The following is a 16,624-nucleotide window of genomic DNA, read 5'->3' as shown; positions in this document are numbered from 1 at the left end:
CTTTACGACGACCGATCAAGACGGCTGAGTTTGTATGGAATGGATGACACAACTGACGCTGCTGAGGTCACGCGGGTCATTGCAAAGAAAGGTGAATGCAAGGAATCGGAAATTAAAGTTGGTGCTATTCGGCCTTTAACGAATGGATTGTCATCTACTTGGATACAATGTCCCTTGGCATCTGCGCTCAAGATTGCTGAAGGAAGACGTTTGAGACTTGGCTGGACTATTGTACGGGTTGAATTGCAAAAAAAGAGACCCGTACAATGTTTCAAATGTCTTGATTATGGACATATGAGACAGACATGCACTAGCCAGATAGATAAGTCTATGTTATAAATGTGGCACTATTGGGCATGTAGCGCGTGATTGCATTAATGCACCACTGTGTTTAGTGTGTAGGGATGCAGGCCATGACTCTGCCCATAGACTGGGGAGCTATAATTATACATCTAAGAACAAGTATGAGGAAACGTTAGGAGCTCGGAGGAATGCTCGTACAGTGACGCAAAATGGCTAACCAGTCGATGCAAATAATGCAGGTGAATGTTAACCACTGTAGGGTTGCGCATGATTTGATGATATATACAATGATGGAACAGGATGTCTTGCTGGCAGTAATATCAGAGCCTTACCTGGTAACGGGTGGTGGTACTTGTAGATGATAGCCAAACGTGTGCAGTATTTCTTCGGCATTCCGCAAACTGCCCGACATGGCAGGAAATTGGTAAAGGCGAAGGCTTTGTAGCGGTCAAGATCAATGATGTGACGATAATCAGCACATACTACTCACTAAACAGGCCTGTAATGAGATTCAAAGAATATTTGGACTGTGTATATAAGTGTGCCCTTCCGTTTGCTAATGATAGGTTGATTATCGCTAGTGATGTAAATGCTGAATCGGTTGCGTGGGGCTGCTCGACGACTAGCGCTCTTGGCTTCTTAGTTGAGGAGTGGGCCGCATCACTAGGCCTCCTGCTGATGAATACAGGCGTAGAACCAACCTGTGTGCGTCCACAAGGGTCGTCCATTGTGCATGTAACGTGGGCCTCTCCTGCCGTGGCTGGAATGATTAGAGACTGGTGAGTTGATGTTGCGGAAACAATGGCGGATCATAATTACGTGCGTTACTCTATAACACCACAACGTACTTCGTTTTCTGGTGATGCTGTTAATCCTGCCAAGAGATGGTGCCTGCGAAAATGGAATAAAGACCTTTTTGCTGAAAGTCTGCAACATAGTATGTGGCAATCGCACACACACAGAATGATACTTACGACTTTGATACGGCTTGTAGTGAAGTTAGACGCATAGTGAACAAGGTTACGGAGGCTTGTGATGCCTCGATGCCGCGATTGTCTGATAGACGTTATTCTTCCACTTATTGATGGAACGATGAAATATCGACTTTACGTAAGGCTAGTATTAAAGCTAGACGAAAGATGACAAGGCTCAAACGCACAGCCAACAATGCTGAGTTACGCAAGCAATATGTAGCTGAATACCGAGATGCACGTAAATTGTGCAACGCTATCAGAAAGTCCCAAAGAATAGCTTGGCAGGAACTCCTTGATGGAATAGATAGTGATCCCTGGAGAAGACCGTATAAGCTGGTCATGAAAAAGATTGGCGGCCCCATGTCCCAGTCACCGCTCCAGTTATTATCAGAGGATCAACTAGTAAGAATTGTTCTTACCCTTTTTCCAGCTGGTGATCGTGAAAATCAGGAAGATTTGCCTGTCATTAGAGATGTAATTGAAGGTTATACTGCTATCCAAATGAATGAGTTGGATCATGCTGAAAAGAATGCTTCGTAAAAGTGCTGCGCCGGGGCCTGATGGAATACCAGGTCGTGTATGGGGAGCCGTACATCGCATTGCACCAGAGTGGCTCTTGAGAGTTATGAATAGATGTATGGGTTTGGGATACTTTCCGGATGAGTGAAAATGTGCTAGACTTATATTGTTACGGAAAAATGATCATCCGACAGTCAGTCCGTCGGCATATAGACCTTTGAGCTTGCTGGATGAAGGCGGAAAGATCCTCGAAAGGTTGATTTCAGCCAGACTTGAGAGTCATATACAATCTACAGGCGGACTCAGTATGGTTTTAGGGTCCAACGCTCAACATGTGATGCTATCATTAAAGTTCGAGAAATAGCTGACAAATTCACAGGTCAGGGAGGAATCTGCGTGGCTGTTAGTATTGACATTAAAAATGCATTTAATTCGTTGCCGTGGAGTAAAATACATAAGGCCTTAGTTGACATGGAATGTCCGGAATATTTGTGTGCGGTAGTGCGATCTTACTTGTCTAATAGAAAAATGTTCTATGAAAGAGGAGATGGGAGACAAGTGTTCCATAGTCTCGCGTGGCGTTCCGCAGGAGTCGGTCCTAAGACCACTCTTGTGGAACGTCACGTATGATAAGGTGTTGCGTACGGAACTCCCACAAGATGTGCAAGTTGTAGGATTTGCAGATGACACTCTTATTTTGGTTGGTGGATATGATCTTGATGAAACGTGTGCGAGGACGAATATAGCTGTGGAAATGATCACGCGACGAATTGCGTTGCTTGGACTAACCGTAGCTGCGGAGAAAACCAAAGCTATGATATTTAGTTCGAAAAATAAGATCATTGTACGTGATATCAGAGTATGCAAGAATCTGCACAGACGGAGTTCTTAAATACTTGGGATTGCAACTTGATACTCGGTGGAGATTTCGCTACCACCTAAAGTGGGCTGCTGAAAAAGCAGAAAGAGTGGCTAAGGTATTAGCGCGTCTGATGTCAAATATGAGAGGACCTTTCGAGCGCAAGCGTAGACTTTATTCGGCTGTGGTTCATTCGGTTATGTTGTATGAGTCTCCGGTGTGGGCGAATGACGAAGTGCTAACTCGTAGGAATTTACTTCCTATGCGTAGAGTACAAAGACTTGTTGCTCTTAGCGTAATCCGTGCCTATCGGACGGTTTCTGGTGTTGCTGCTGGCATGTTAGCACGAGTCCCCCCGGTGGAGCTTATGGCTAAATCTCGGGCGCGTACTTATCAACATATGGTTACTGCTAAATAGAATGGAATTGTTCTTCATAGTCGTCATCGCAAGATACTTAGGATGGAGAGTGCGAAACTACTCCTTCAGGAATGGAAAGACCAGTTAGTATTGGCTGATATGCGTGAAGGATCCCCTGGGTTGAGAGTGGTATCCCTTATACACCGCGTATGGGATGAATGGCATAATCGTAACTTCGGATGTATAACTTACCGCATGACTCAGTTCCTTACGGGGCATGGAAGTTTTAGCGCGTATTTACATCGAATAAGGAAACTTGAGGTGGCTGAATGTGCTCATTGTGGAGCACAAATTGACGACCCGGGACATACCCTTTTGGAATGTCCCGCGTGGGATATCCCACGGATGAATCTAGTAAAGGCCATGAGTTGTCTTCTTACGGAGGACAGTCTAATGGACACCTTACTGACAGGTGATGAGGAATGGAACATAGTGACCTCGTTTATCGAGGAAGTTATGAATCGAAAGGAAATGGCCGAGCGTAATCGCGAGCGACAACAACGACTCGATCCGGATTGATCAGTACTATCGGTATTGATCATCTCTGTATATAAAAGTGCGTGTATATACATATATATGGTGTACATATAGGGTAGGGTAAGGTGTATATAGACGATTAGTTAGTTCTAAGTCGTAAGTCGTAGTTTAGGTTAGGTTTAAGGTGTGAATGCGTGTATGTATGCAGTACCTCGTTTCGATACCGAAGAAGTGTGAAACTGTACCGGGTCGGAACTCAGGTTAGGCTGAGTATTTCATAAATAAAAAGGAGATGGAGGGCCTGGCTTTCGTCCACTTGAGCGTAGAACGGAACTTGCAGTCGTTATTATTGCAGTCTCATTCCTCCTTGGTAGTGGTGTCGAACAACGTGTCCGTTTGCGTGGCAGTGGATTTCGTCTGGTCTTCCCACTGCGAGGATGTTGATCGCGAGGACGTGTAGCTCTGCGTGGCTTGTTCCCGACTGCTGGGCTGGCTCTGCGTTCCTCGACTTATAAGCCCGACGGTTGCCGTCTGCGTCGCTGCGTTTCGCAACGCCACTGTGGTAGGCCGCAAGGAAGGAGATCCTAGTGGCGGTGACAAACGGTCCGGTATTCCCCAAGGTATGCTGGGTGAAGTCCAGCGCCGTATTCGGACGTCCCACCTTGAAAGGAAGGCCCATGGTAGTCGTGTCCGTTTCACCGGCGGTAGATCGATGGGGATTAATCTCCACGGCAGCAATGAGAACCCCACTCATCGTGGCCGTTCCTCTGGCTCCTGTTGCTGGATAGCCGGTGATCGGGGCGGGTATACCGGCCGAGGGATCCTAGAAGGATTCGGCTTGCACAGCGTGGACGCCTTGCACTCTCGATCAAAAATGACGGTTCTACTTCGCGTGACGCTAGTCACAGAATGGTCGGTCGCTCTTTCACTTGCTGCGCTTACACTTACCGCGCGGACCGTTTTCTGTTCTCGGGTGGCTCCCTGGCTTGCGCCGCGTACTAGACGCGCGAGCCGCGCTCGGCGGTTTGCGCGCGCGAAGGTGCTCGTGCGCGTGTTGCGAGGTTTGCTTGCGCGAAGACGCTTGTGGCGTTTGCCATAGCCGCCACATATATGTATAAATATATCTTATAGTTATAAGCAAATATGATAAAATTCTCTCTCTCTCTCCCTCTCTCTCTCTAAGTTCAAGATAGTAAAAAAAGGAAAATAAAATAATAATAAAAATAAAAATTACACATTCTCGTTTTTATCTAAGAGAAAAAAAGAAAAAGAGAGAGAGAAAGAGAGAGAGAGAGAGAGAGAGAGAGAGAAAGAAATCAAATTTTAATACGGCCGCGGTAAGTAGGGTACGGCCGGGTACAACGAGAGGGGATACGGAGCCGGACACGGAACCGGATACGGAGCAGAATACGAAGCCGGAACTAGTACTGGAGCCGGTGCTGAAGTCGGATACGGAACCGGTGCTGAAGCCGGATACGGAGCCGGTGCTGAAGTCGAATACGGAGCCGGTGCTGAAGTCGAATACGAAGCCGGAACCGATGCTGCAGCCGGAGTCGGTGCTGGAGCCGGTGCCGATGCGGCGTACATATACGGCGTGTATGCCGGCGATGCATGCATGCGCCGGCCTGTGGAATTATTTTTTTTATAGCACGCCGCACAGCCTGGTTTATCTTCTGAAAACTAAGAGAAATAAATACAAATAGTAAAATAATAAAAAATTAAAAATTTTTAATAAAATCAATAAAAATCAGTAAAACGATTATATAAAGAGTCAGTAATACAGTTTACTTATATGTATAGTCTTATAAAATAATTTATTGAAAATACTTATTTTTTATTTATTATTTTAAGAAACTTTTTTGCATGCTCTTTAAAAAATTAATCATAATATAACAATGATATTCAACTTATATGATATAAACTTTTTTTTACAAAAATCTATATATACTATATATATTTCTAAACTATTTCTCTTCTTCTGAGTCACCCTATATACATATACAGGGTGTCCCAGAACAACCTTTCGTCCGTAAAATGATGTATTCCTGACACAATTTTAAGACAATTTTTCCTTTACCAAAATTTGATTTAAAGCTTAGTTTTTGAGTTACAAGCAAAAATAGTTAGCAAATCACACGTCGAGTACAGAAGACAGATAGGAACGGCGCGGCACACCGCGAGCGCGGGCGCAGTTGACCGTTCGACGAGTGATTACCGCCGCATGCGTCGCTAACTATTTTATCTTATAACATAAAATTATGCTTTAAATAAAATTTTGGTAAAGTATATATATATATATATATATAGGGTGACTCAGAAGAAGAGAAATATATATATATATAGGGTGACTCAGAAGAAGAGAAATATATATATATATATATAGGGTGATTCAGAAGAAGAAAAATATTTTAGAAATATATATAGTATATATAGATTATTGTAAAAAAAAGTTTATAGTGAATGTCATTATAATAGTATGGCTGATTTTCTAAAGAACATGCAATAAAATTTCTTAAAACAATAAATAAAAAATAAATAAATATTTTCAATAAATTATTTTATAAGGCTATATAAATAAACTTTATAACTGGCTTTTTGTAACATCTTTTTATAACTTAAATTATTTTTTAAAAAGAAAACATAAATATGATGGATATGTACACACTGCTCGTCACAAATTCGTTCCTTGATTCCTTTCGCAGGATATGAGATATGTAGAGAAATGAATATTTACTAATACTAAAAACGACGCGTTTTATGTACTAAGGTCAACCGGCTTTAGTATTTTAAGCAAGTAATTTCTTTACATTCCCCTTATCCCACGAAGGGAGTTTAGGAATTTATAATGGGCAATAGTAGGGATACTATGGGGATTCTAACCTAGGGAGGTGTGGGGGGAGGGGGAGGGGGGTCTTACCCACGTCCAAAAACAGATGTTTTATAACTATTTTATGGTTATTTTATGTTTTTTTCTAATTTTTATGACTATTTTATGGTCATTCTATGTTTTTTCTAATTTTTATGACTATTTTAAGGTCATTTTATTATTAGGATTTTAAGCACCGGCATTCGGCAGCTTTGTACCCTCGCGGAAAATCGCTCATAAAACGAGGGTGAGACATCTTCCTTATTATTTTTTTTTAAGGAAGAATTTGCAACTAACGTTTGGCTGCTTTGTATCCTCGCGGAAAATCTTATGTTTGTGATTAATTTATAGCCGGGGGTACTTTAGAAGCTATAAAACTGTTTTTTTCTAATTTTTATGATTATTTTAGGGTCATTTTATTATTAGAATTTTCAGCACCGGCGTTCGGCAGCTTTGTACCCTCGTGGAAAATCGCCCATAAAACGAGGGTGAGACATCTTCCTTATTATTTTTTTTTAAGGAAGAATTTGCAACTAACGTTTGGCTGCTTTGTATCCTCGCGGAAAATCTTATGTTTGTGATTAATTTATAGCCGGGGGTACTTTAGAAGCTATAAAACTGTTTTTTTTCTAATTTTTATGACTATTTTAGGGTCATTTTATTATTAGAATTTTCAGCACCGGCGTTCGGCAGCTTTGTACCCTCGCGGAAAATCGCCCATAAAACGGGGGTGAGACATTATACCATGCTCATCCCCTACCCTTTTTTTTTTACCGAGACGTTACTTAGCTCTCGCTGGAGCTGGCATAAAGTGTCTGTCTGTAATCCAGTGAAGTAAAGTTCATTTTTTAAAGCTAAAAATGTCGCAAGTAGTAGCATTCATGCTTGCGCTTTTTGAGTCGGGATACCGTCGCCTTCGACTTCCAGAGTGGATTGCCCATCGCCGGTACCATCGCCGCCGGTCACTTCGGCGAGCGCGAAATTTGGCCTGCGTCCTGTTCCAGGCGTTGTTGAACGTTTTATTCGGAGATGTAAGTAGTTTTTATTATTATTATTTTATACGCTTTTTAATAATAATATATTTATAATATATTTATTAATTTTTCATAGATTTTCCAAATAGGTGCTGATCCGATCCCTGGATATATCAGCATAGCGCACATGGAGGAGGTGCGCTGGGTGCGGGCCTGCCGTAAGGAGATCCCCGAGTGGGAGGATTTGTGGGGTAATGGCTCCGGGGCCCGAGATTTCGACGCGGAGTATCCGTATATGTATGCGGACATTTTCTACCTCCGCAGGCTATTCGGAGAGGAGCCCCTCGTATTGTAAGTATGCTCAAATTGTAAATATTTTTTTTAAAGTACTAATAAAAATGTTCATTTTTTTTCTGTTACAGACGCAGCCATCACGAGTTCCCCTCCGCCTAGCTCCTACAGATTTTTAGTTTTCTTTTTATTAAATTTTATATTTAATATCATTTTATATCTTTTTATATCTTTTATATTTTTAAATTTAAAACACACACACACACACACTTTATATGTATAAATACACCCACTTTTTAAATAAAAAAATTATGTTAAACACATATAATTGCTTGCTTGCGCTTCCTTCATCTATCCCATCCTTCTTCCTTCATATATTATATATAATTAGATATAATAACTTAATATTTAATATAAAAAAAAAATTCTCTGTTTGCATTCTCACATCATCTCCTTCGCCTCGCGCTATCTCTTTCTTTTTTAGCGCTTACTCTCTCGCTCTCCTTCGCCTCGCGCTATCTCTTGCTTTCCTAGCGCTTAATCTCTCGCTCTCCTTCGCCTCGCGCTATCTCTTGCTTTCCTAGCGCTTACTCTCTTGCTCTACTTCGCCTCGCGCTATCTCTTTCTTTCTTAGCTTTGCATTCTCCTTTCCCAGCATGACGTCGCAACGAGCTACGTATGAGAACTGGGACTGTTTACGGGTGGGACGAAGCACGGATGGGAAATGCGTGCGAATAAATTATATCATGATTTAAATTTAAAAAACTTTATTCTTCTCTTTTACATTTTTTTTATTATTATTACATATTGTGACTAAAAATTAAAGCTGCCAATTCGCAATCAACGAGTTGATGTTTATTGAAGGCGTCGCTGGCGCGTATTACATTTGATATTTCTTTATTATCCGTTACAGGACGCGATATTGGAGAATTGTGCAAACTTAGTATCGACTGTCTCGGTGATTCTAACCAATCGATCAAAGGTTATATCGATGCATTGATCGAGATCAAACATACGGTGTAACGTCGGTTCAATCATCATCATAACGATTCGGTACGTAATTATTCACGCTTCTGTTGGGACCGCCGCTGCTTCTTTCGACGTAGTACATATTTCCAGATTTCAAAAGTGGACCACTTTCACGAACGATTAACGCAACACTGACCATATGAAGAATCAAATATACGTGACACCCCTTTTTTAAAGCAGTGGAGGGAAATTAATGGTAAATGTGGTGGGAGATTCTAGAATGCTCTGAAATTTTTAGGAGAAGGGAGAGACGATATTCGAATAAAAAAGAATTCTTAAACGACTCGTGAGGGAGGGAAGAAATGAGGAGGGGGAATAAGAGATAAAATATATTAATGTTTAAATACTTTATTTTTCCAAATCTTGCAATTCTTTCTGGCGTTGCAACCACCAGTTAAATATTTTGAATACATTTTGTAATGCGCAATTCTTAACATGTTTTCCACAATGCATAGTATTTTTAATATCTAGATTATTTAGAGATTCGATATCGTCGTAATCAGCATCCAAGGTCTCGATGATTAAATTTTCTCTCGCATTGTCGCCGAGCATATTAGTTAGCCATAGCTCGTTTCTGGTATCCTTTAACGTATACAATACACTGCATTTTATCATCTTCTTCTTCAACTACAACTGTTGTAATCAATCGTTTCGCCATGATATACGCAACGATTCCATCCTCTCATTGTAGTCCATGATGATTCGCCATCAACCATGAAGCTTGACACTTTTCGGATTTTGTAAGGAGATGCCATGGTATAGGACTCCGAAAAATGTAGTGTGCGAGAACAGTTCCTCTTCGAAACGATAAATCCTTGCAGATCGACAAACGTTGGTACAGACATGATGAGATCTCGAATGCTTGGTTGTACGCTACAACAGCAGAAACTCGTACAGATCCCATGAGCAAAAACCCATGCTGAGGTAGCGTCCGCTTTCCAGAGCGCGCAGCATAGACAGCTTCTTAATTTCACTCAACAGCACATGTGGTATTCGACATTGTATCTTGAATATGTTGATCACAGGCTCCACCGTCGAAGCTCCAACCAGACAATTGTCATTGCGCGATCGTATTAAGATCAACTCGTGACGAGCGTTAATTACTATGCGTCTGTAATCCTTGCAAAATCCCAATAACATGTAGAGCGGTACGCAAAAATTAAAGTGTCCATTCACAGTAGTTGGATCACTCCAGCCAGCATTTCTCATAATCACGCTTCTATCGGATGATATTGTTACATAGTTTTTGAACATACTTGTTATTCCCACGTTTCTGTTGCGATCAATTTCCACGCCATCGAGTTCGTATCGAATCTCATCAAACATGAATGCGATGCAATTATTTTGCAGTACCACATTAGATCCGGCAGTTGGCTTGTTTATCTTCAATTCTACCTCGATGTATAAGAAACTCTCATATGACAACGTATACAGATCCTGTTGTTGTATGGGTATTCTTATCTCGTCACTGTGTCCGAACGTTGTGTTGGCGAATGGGTTGTATGCGTGAGTCTCAATCTTGACGATGCGATCGTCAAAGATCGGTTCATCCGCGATGTTGAGAATGTCAGTCATCGTTCAAATGTTTTGCACCGCGAATCTCAAAGATTGTAAAAACGCAACGTTTGATGCGTTCAATTTCTTTTTCTTAGTGCAGAATGATTGCGGATTAGCAAATCTCGTTCTTGTTATCGCTGGCGTCGTAAAGATTGCGTTGTCTTTCACGTCTTTCGATCCGTTCAACACGAGCATCACACGTTAATTTTGCCGCTGTCGTACATGCACTCTAATGGTGATCTCTTCTCCTCGAAAATCGAGTAATCGTCCTTCCTGATCGACAATGCGTAACGTTAAATCCGTAATGCACCGCACGATGATCGGTAGGTAAATGATGTGCGCCGGTGTTTCCGATATCTTATATCCTGGTGGTACCCTCGGTGAAAATTCGTGTATTGTATGAACGAGTTTGCCGTTGTTGTACGCACCCGCAATCACATTACATTCGACGCGGATAATGTTCACGTTGATAATGTTAATCAGCACGTCCGACTCGTACCATTTTCGCGGCTACAGTATACGGTTCGAGAATCCTAGCAGCGATCCAATGTTGTTAGGCTTGCTAAAATTTATTCTGTAGACGCATTTGATCTCGCTCCTCATCGTATTGTAATTAGCGCGGAGCACTATAGACCATTCTCCATCCTCAAAGTCATCGTCGTCAGTGTGTTTTTTATCACCATCACGAATTGTGTATTGGGAACGTTTTCGTAAAATTGTTTTTTCAAAAATTCATGTATCGCTTGCAGCTCGTACGATCCCTCAGGAATGGTAATTTCCACATCGTCTTTGCCAAAGTAAAATTTATTATTCGAGGAATTCATGTTCGATATCGTGTGATAACTCTTAAAATCCGCTAGACCGAGCTCGTATTCACCGTCGTTTAAATCTACGATGAGAAAGTAGTTTGCCGCGAGAATGCTGCTCTTTCCAGTCAGCGTGAATGTCATAGAAATGTTGACCAAACTGTTTAACGAATACTAAGTTAAATAGCGCAATGTATGTCTTTAAATTCACATGCATCGACCGTTCGGAGAAACTGCAAGCACAACTGGCCGCAGATGCTTTGATTATAAGTTTGATAGGATATGTGATTATACTCTATTTTTGTCACATTTAAATATCGCACCAATTCATTCGGCGGTCGAACATTGCCAAAACTGTCAAAATATATAGCGCGATTTCCCCTCTTTGCATACGCTACCCAGTGAGTACCCGAGCCTTTAAGGTTATCCAAATTTATGATGCCGCTTTCGTTTCGATATATATTACCGATCGGTAATGAATCACGCATAAGAACACCTCTAAAATACTGAATGTGCGTACGTTTTGCTAGTGGCAGCAATTGTATGGTGGTAGTTACGCCCTCTGGCATTTTTAGCGTCTCTTTGACGTTTTTTTTTCTTCTTTCTCATTGCGACTCCTCGTCCATATTTGTATGGCGCGATTGTGACGTAGCATCTCTTGAAACTGACGTTGTGTAGTTTTTTCGTCGTTTACCATCTTTGCTACACCAGCCGCTCCACCAATCAGAGATCCGAGAGCGCCCAACACTGGTAGAATTGGTAATACACCCTCCCGTTTCGCTACCGGAAGTATTCGTTTTTCACCGTCTTTTTCTTCGTATTCGTCTTTAGACTCATACCGAATTCGTCTTGGTTTTTATCGCTGTCCAGACAGCTGTGGCTGCGGCTCTATCACCGAGAGACGAATCTTTCGCAGTGATACGAGTTTGCGCCTTCTTGGCGAGTATCCTATCCGCCACGTGTCTTTCAGCAAAGATCGTTACTCCGAAAGTACGCTATATCGTGTTCACGACACGCCGCGTCCAATGGGTTGATACCTCGATCGCCTCTAGTCAATCGTTTTTCTAGTCGCGTGCCCGGACCGCAAAACTGATATCCAGGAATATGCAATTCGATAGGAAGGGCGTTTATCGCACGATTTAATAGACCTCTACCTATTTGCGTTGACATTCACGACAATCTTTTATCATCGGCGCTGGACCGTCAATGTGCGTTTGTTGCCACGGTCGATTGTAATGTTCGAAACAGCGATGATAGGTCTGAACCTCCGAATCCGCCTTTATGTATTCTGGAAGTTTGTCCCACACGTAGTGGACATGATTGCCACACATTCGCAATAAAACTGCTTTACATACAAACTGTAGCTGGTCGGCACTCAAATCGAGAATATCGTAAGGACTTGATAGCAGGACAAACATTTTTTCGTTACTGAGCACTTTCTAGTTCCGCGCAGCTATAAATAGACAGGCGTGCGATCCGAATCGGAAGTGGGAAAATGAAATTCGTGCGACAACCTTTCGCGATACGCATGACAAATTACGACGCCAGATCACGCTCGATGGGGGACAACGCGAAGATGCGTAGACACGGTACGATGTTACCGAATACTATACGCGCAATCGTTTGCGGCCCCTCGAATTGCGATAAAACTAACGTGTTGATTAGTTTAATAGAAAGCCCGCACGGCGTCCGCTTTGAAAATGTGTACGTGTATTCAAAGTCACTGCAACAGCCAAAATATCGATATCTGGAGAATTTGTTAACGTCGATCGATGAAATCGGCTATTTTACATTCTCCAATAACAGTGACGTCATTCCACCGAGTGAAGCACGTCCAAACTTAATTTTCGTTTTCGATGACGTGGCGTGCGACAAATAAAATACGATAAGAGAATATTTCTCAATGAGACTCGAACGTCGACTGCTTCTATCTCTGCCAGACATACGCGAGAATACTGAAACATCTTTTACGCGACAACGCGAACCTGCTAATCTTGTTTAAATAGGATGGCACCAATTTGAAACACGTGTACAACGATCACGTGAATACCGACATGTCATACGAGGATTTCAGTGAGTTATGTCGTACTTGTTGGCAGCAAAAGTATGGATTTCTCGTGATAGACAATGGGTAAGGATAGCTTGCTTACAAACGGGCGATACAGAAATGGATTTAACGTGTTTGCGATACCACAAAACGATTAGTCGTTGTCTACATTCTGTCGTGAGGGGTGAAACGCGAGCGTTCAACACTCTCTATCGATAAGACTGGGAGCGATAATATTCGCGAGCGTGAAAAGATGGCGAAGGAGATTGCGAAAACGAGCAAATCGATCCGCAAGAAATATCGCGCTTTGAAGACCGGTAACATCGATATCAAGACCCATTTTAAACCTATTATCGAGCCGCTGCAAAAGATTGTCGACAACTCGATCGCGGTGAAAAATAAGTTGGAGAGTAGCGCAAAGATTAAAATCTTACCCATCAAGCGATACAAGGAGGATAAGAAGGAAGAGGATAAAGATGAGGAGGTAGAAGAAGAGGAAGAGGAAGATGCGACACCGAAAAAAAGGAAACGATCCGACGTTTTATTGTATGAACCGTCGATAGCCGCACCAACAAGCGTAAAGATGTTTTCGAAACCTCGGGCAACATGCTCGAATCATCGTTTGTCCAAACAAGTTACAAACGCCGGAAGGTCAAGAAACGTTGCGGGAGTACTTTGGACTTGAGCAAAAGTACATAGGCGCTTTGCTCGGTGGCGACAGAAATCACGAGATTGATGATGTGTATGGAGTCTATTTTGACAGAAAGAATGAAATGCGACTCGGCAACAAACGATTCAACATCAACAAAGATGACTCTATTATCATAGACGACGTGCGGTACATGGAACGCCAGGATTGTATGAGTTGATCTTCAAGAGAATTCCCGATGACGAACTTTACACGAGGAGGAACGATTTGGAAAAATACAAGAGCATATTATTGGTGACGAACGCGCATAGACGCGATTATGATGCGCAGAGCCATTTGAAGGGTAACAGGGAGTACAAGTACAAACATATAATTGCACCGTTGATGTCGCTCGAATCGAAAAATACAAAATCTGGAGGGAGGATATCTATGCTTCGCGCTATGACGCTAACCAACAATATAATTGATTACGTGCACTGGGATGACCCCAACGAGCTAGTGGATCGGCTACGATTGCTCAACGCTTCGCGCCAAGCTGGTCACAACGCTCACGACAACGAAATTCAATCGATCATCGAGGAACTTCGCGAAGCAGTAATTATTATAAATTAAATGGTGTCTCGACAAAACTAATCAGTCGATCAGCGTCGCGTGACATTTTACGAAGCATCAGAAAAAAATGCCTATCAACAAATGTGGATTATTCGATCCAAGAAATGATGCAACCGGCACAAACGGTTCTTGGGATAGATTGGTAAAAAGTTATGTGCACAAAAACGCTTTGTGTCGCCTCGTTACAGACTTCGATGCAAGGTCACGTAAGATTCGCCGTGTAGCGCAACCAGAGGCTGACACCGATGCCGTCAACAAACTATACGTGGAGTCCTACGTTAAAAGATTAATGAATCGACAGAAAGAATCAGAGGAGCTGACTTCGCTTGAGAAGGACGTGCGAGTAATACAGATTGTGCTAAACGAACTTCAACGCCCGGCTAACGCTAACTCAGAAACAGCTATCAACCTAATTGAGCATCAGTGAACGGGTTAGGAGCGGCTATCAAACGGTTATCGAACAGCTGCGAAGAATTATCGAACTGCTATCTAACTACAATGAGTGGCAGTGGACGACCTAGCAGCAGCAACTGCAACAGCTTCGAACGAGGCTACGAACACGATCTTAATGGCTACACTCAAGATTACAAACAACTCAAGAACTCCTACGATCGGTCAAAAGACGTCTGTGAACGAGTCTACGAACGAGTCAGAAGCGGCTACGAACGAGTCAAAAACGACTGCGAAAAAGGCTGCGAACGGGTCAAGAACGATTTTCGAATGGGTGAAGGACGGCGATGAACAACGCAAAAACAGGTTAGAACAGGTCAGAACAGGTCAAGAACAGGTTAAGAACAGGTCAGAACAGATTAAAAACAGGTCAAGAACAGGTTAGAACAGGTCAAAAACAGATCAAGGACAGGTTAGAACAGGTCAGAACAGGTCAAGAACAAGACTGAGAAGGGCGGGGTGTCGCTTGCGGTGTCTTTGGATATCGCAAATACCTTCAACACCCTGCCCTGGGAGCGTATTCGTGAGGCTCTGAGAGATTTCGGGGTCCCCGAGTACCTCCAGAAGATGGTCGGGGATTCCTCCTTGCCCCGGGGAGGGATGGTCCGATACAGGCCAGGCCTGTCACTAGGGGTGTTTCGCAGGGGTCAGTGCTAGGCCCCCTGCTATGGAACATCGCCTATGACAGGGTCTTCACCGGCTGGCTTTCCCCAGGCTGCGACCTTGTATGCTATGCGGACGATACTCTGGTCGTGGCTGGGGGGGGCCAACTGGATAGAGGCGCGCAACACCGCGAGGCTTGCGGTGGCAGAGGTGATGCACCGGATAGAGGCGGTCGGGCTGAAGGTCGCGCTCCAAAAAACCGAGGCCGTGTTTCTGCGCGACGGCTCTCATGGAGCGCCACCGGAAACCCAACTGCCTCTAGGAAGAGACCCTAGTATCTGTGGGGTCGAATTTCAAATATCTCGGCCTCCGGATAGACGGCACCTAGGGATTCAGGGAAAACTTTGCTCTCCTGACCCCCAAAGTGGCCAAGGCCTCTGCGGCGCTGGGCAATCTCCTGCCCAACCTCGGACCTGGAGGCGTCGTCAAACGCCTCTGGTGCGGGACGGGTCAGGCCATGACCCTATATGGGACCCTTGTCTGGGCCGAGAGGGTCATGGGAGATCGCGTATTGCGCGAAATGTGTAAAAGGATACAGCGTCCCATGGTCCTACGAGCGACGCGGGCATACCGCACCGTCTCGCACAGGGCGGCCACGATCCTGGCCGGCCTGCCTCTCTGGGAGCTGGTGGCACGTTCCCACGCCGAAGTTTATCGGCGTGTGAGCCAGTTCCGGGAGACAGGAAATAACATCCCTATCATGGCCAAGATCAAACAGCAACTAAGGTACCAGGCCCAACGGCTCCTTCTGGTGAGATGGAGACGCCACCTCACCGTCGAAGAGACCCACGTGGGTCGAAGGACCGTCGAGGCCATAACTCCCCGTCTATCGGAATGGATGACGGGGAGCCAGAGTGTCTCATTCAGGATAACGCAGGTACTCACCGGGTACGGCTGCTTCGGTGAGTACCTGCACAGGATTGGTAAAGAGGGCACCACCTCTTGCCACCATTGTGAGGATGGGAGGGACACGGCGCAGCACACGCTGGACAGCTGACCGGCGTGGGCAGAGGAGCGCCGTGCCCTCACATCAGTCATTGGTTTCGACCTCTCCCCCAGGGCGGTAGTCGCCGCCATGCTGGAGGGGGAGGTCAAATGGGGGGCGGTGGCCTCCTTCTGTGAGACTGTAA

This window comes from Anoplolepis gracilipes, chromosome 11, assembly GCF_047496725.1.
Source record: "Anoplolepis gracilipes chromosome 11, ASM4749672v1, whole genome shotgun sequence".
Lineage (NCBI taxonomy): Eukaryota > Metazoa > Arthropoda > Insecta > Hymenoptera > Formicidae > Anoplolepis > Anoplolepis gracilipes.
The sequence above is the reverse complement of the archived record's forward strand: the minus strand, read 5'-3'. Positions refer to the sequence as shown.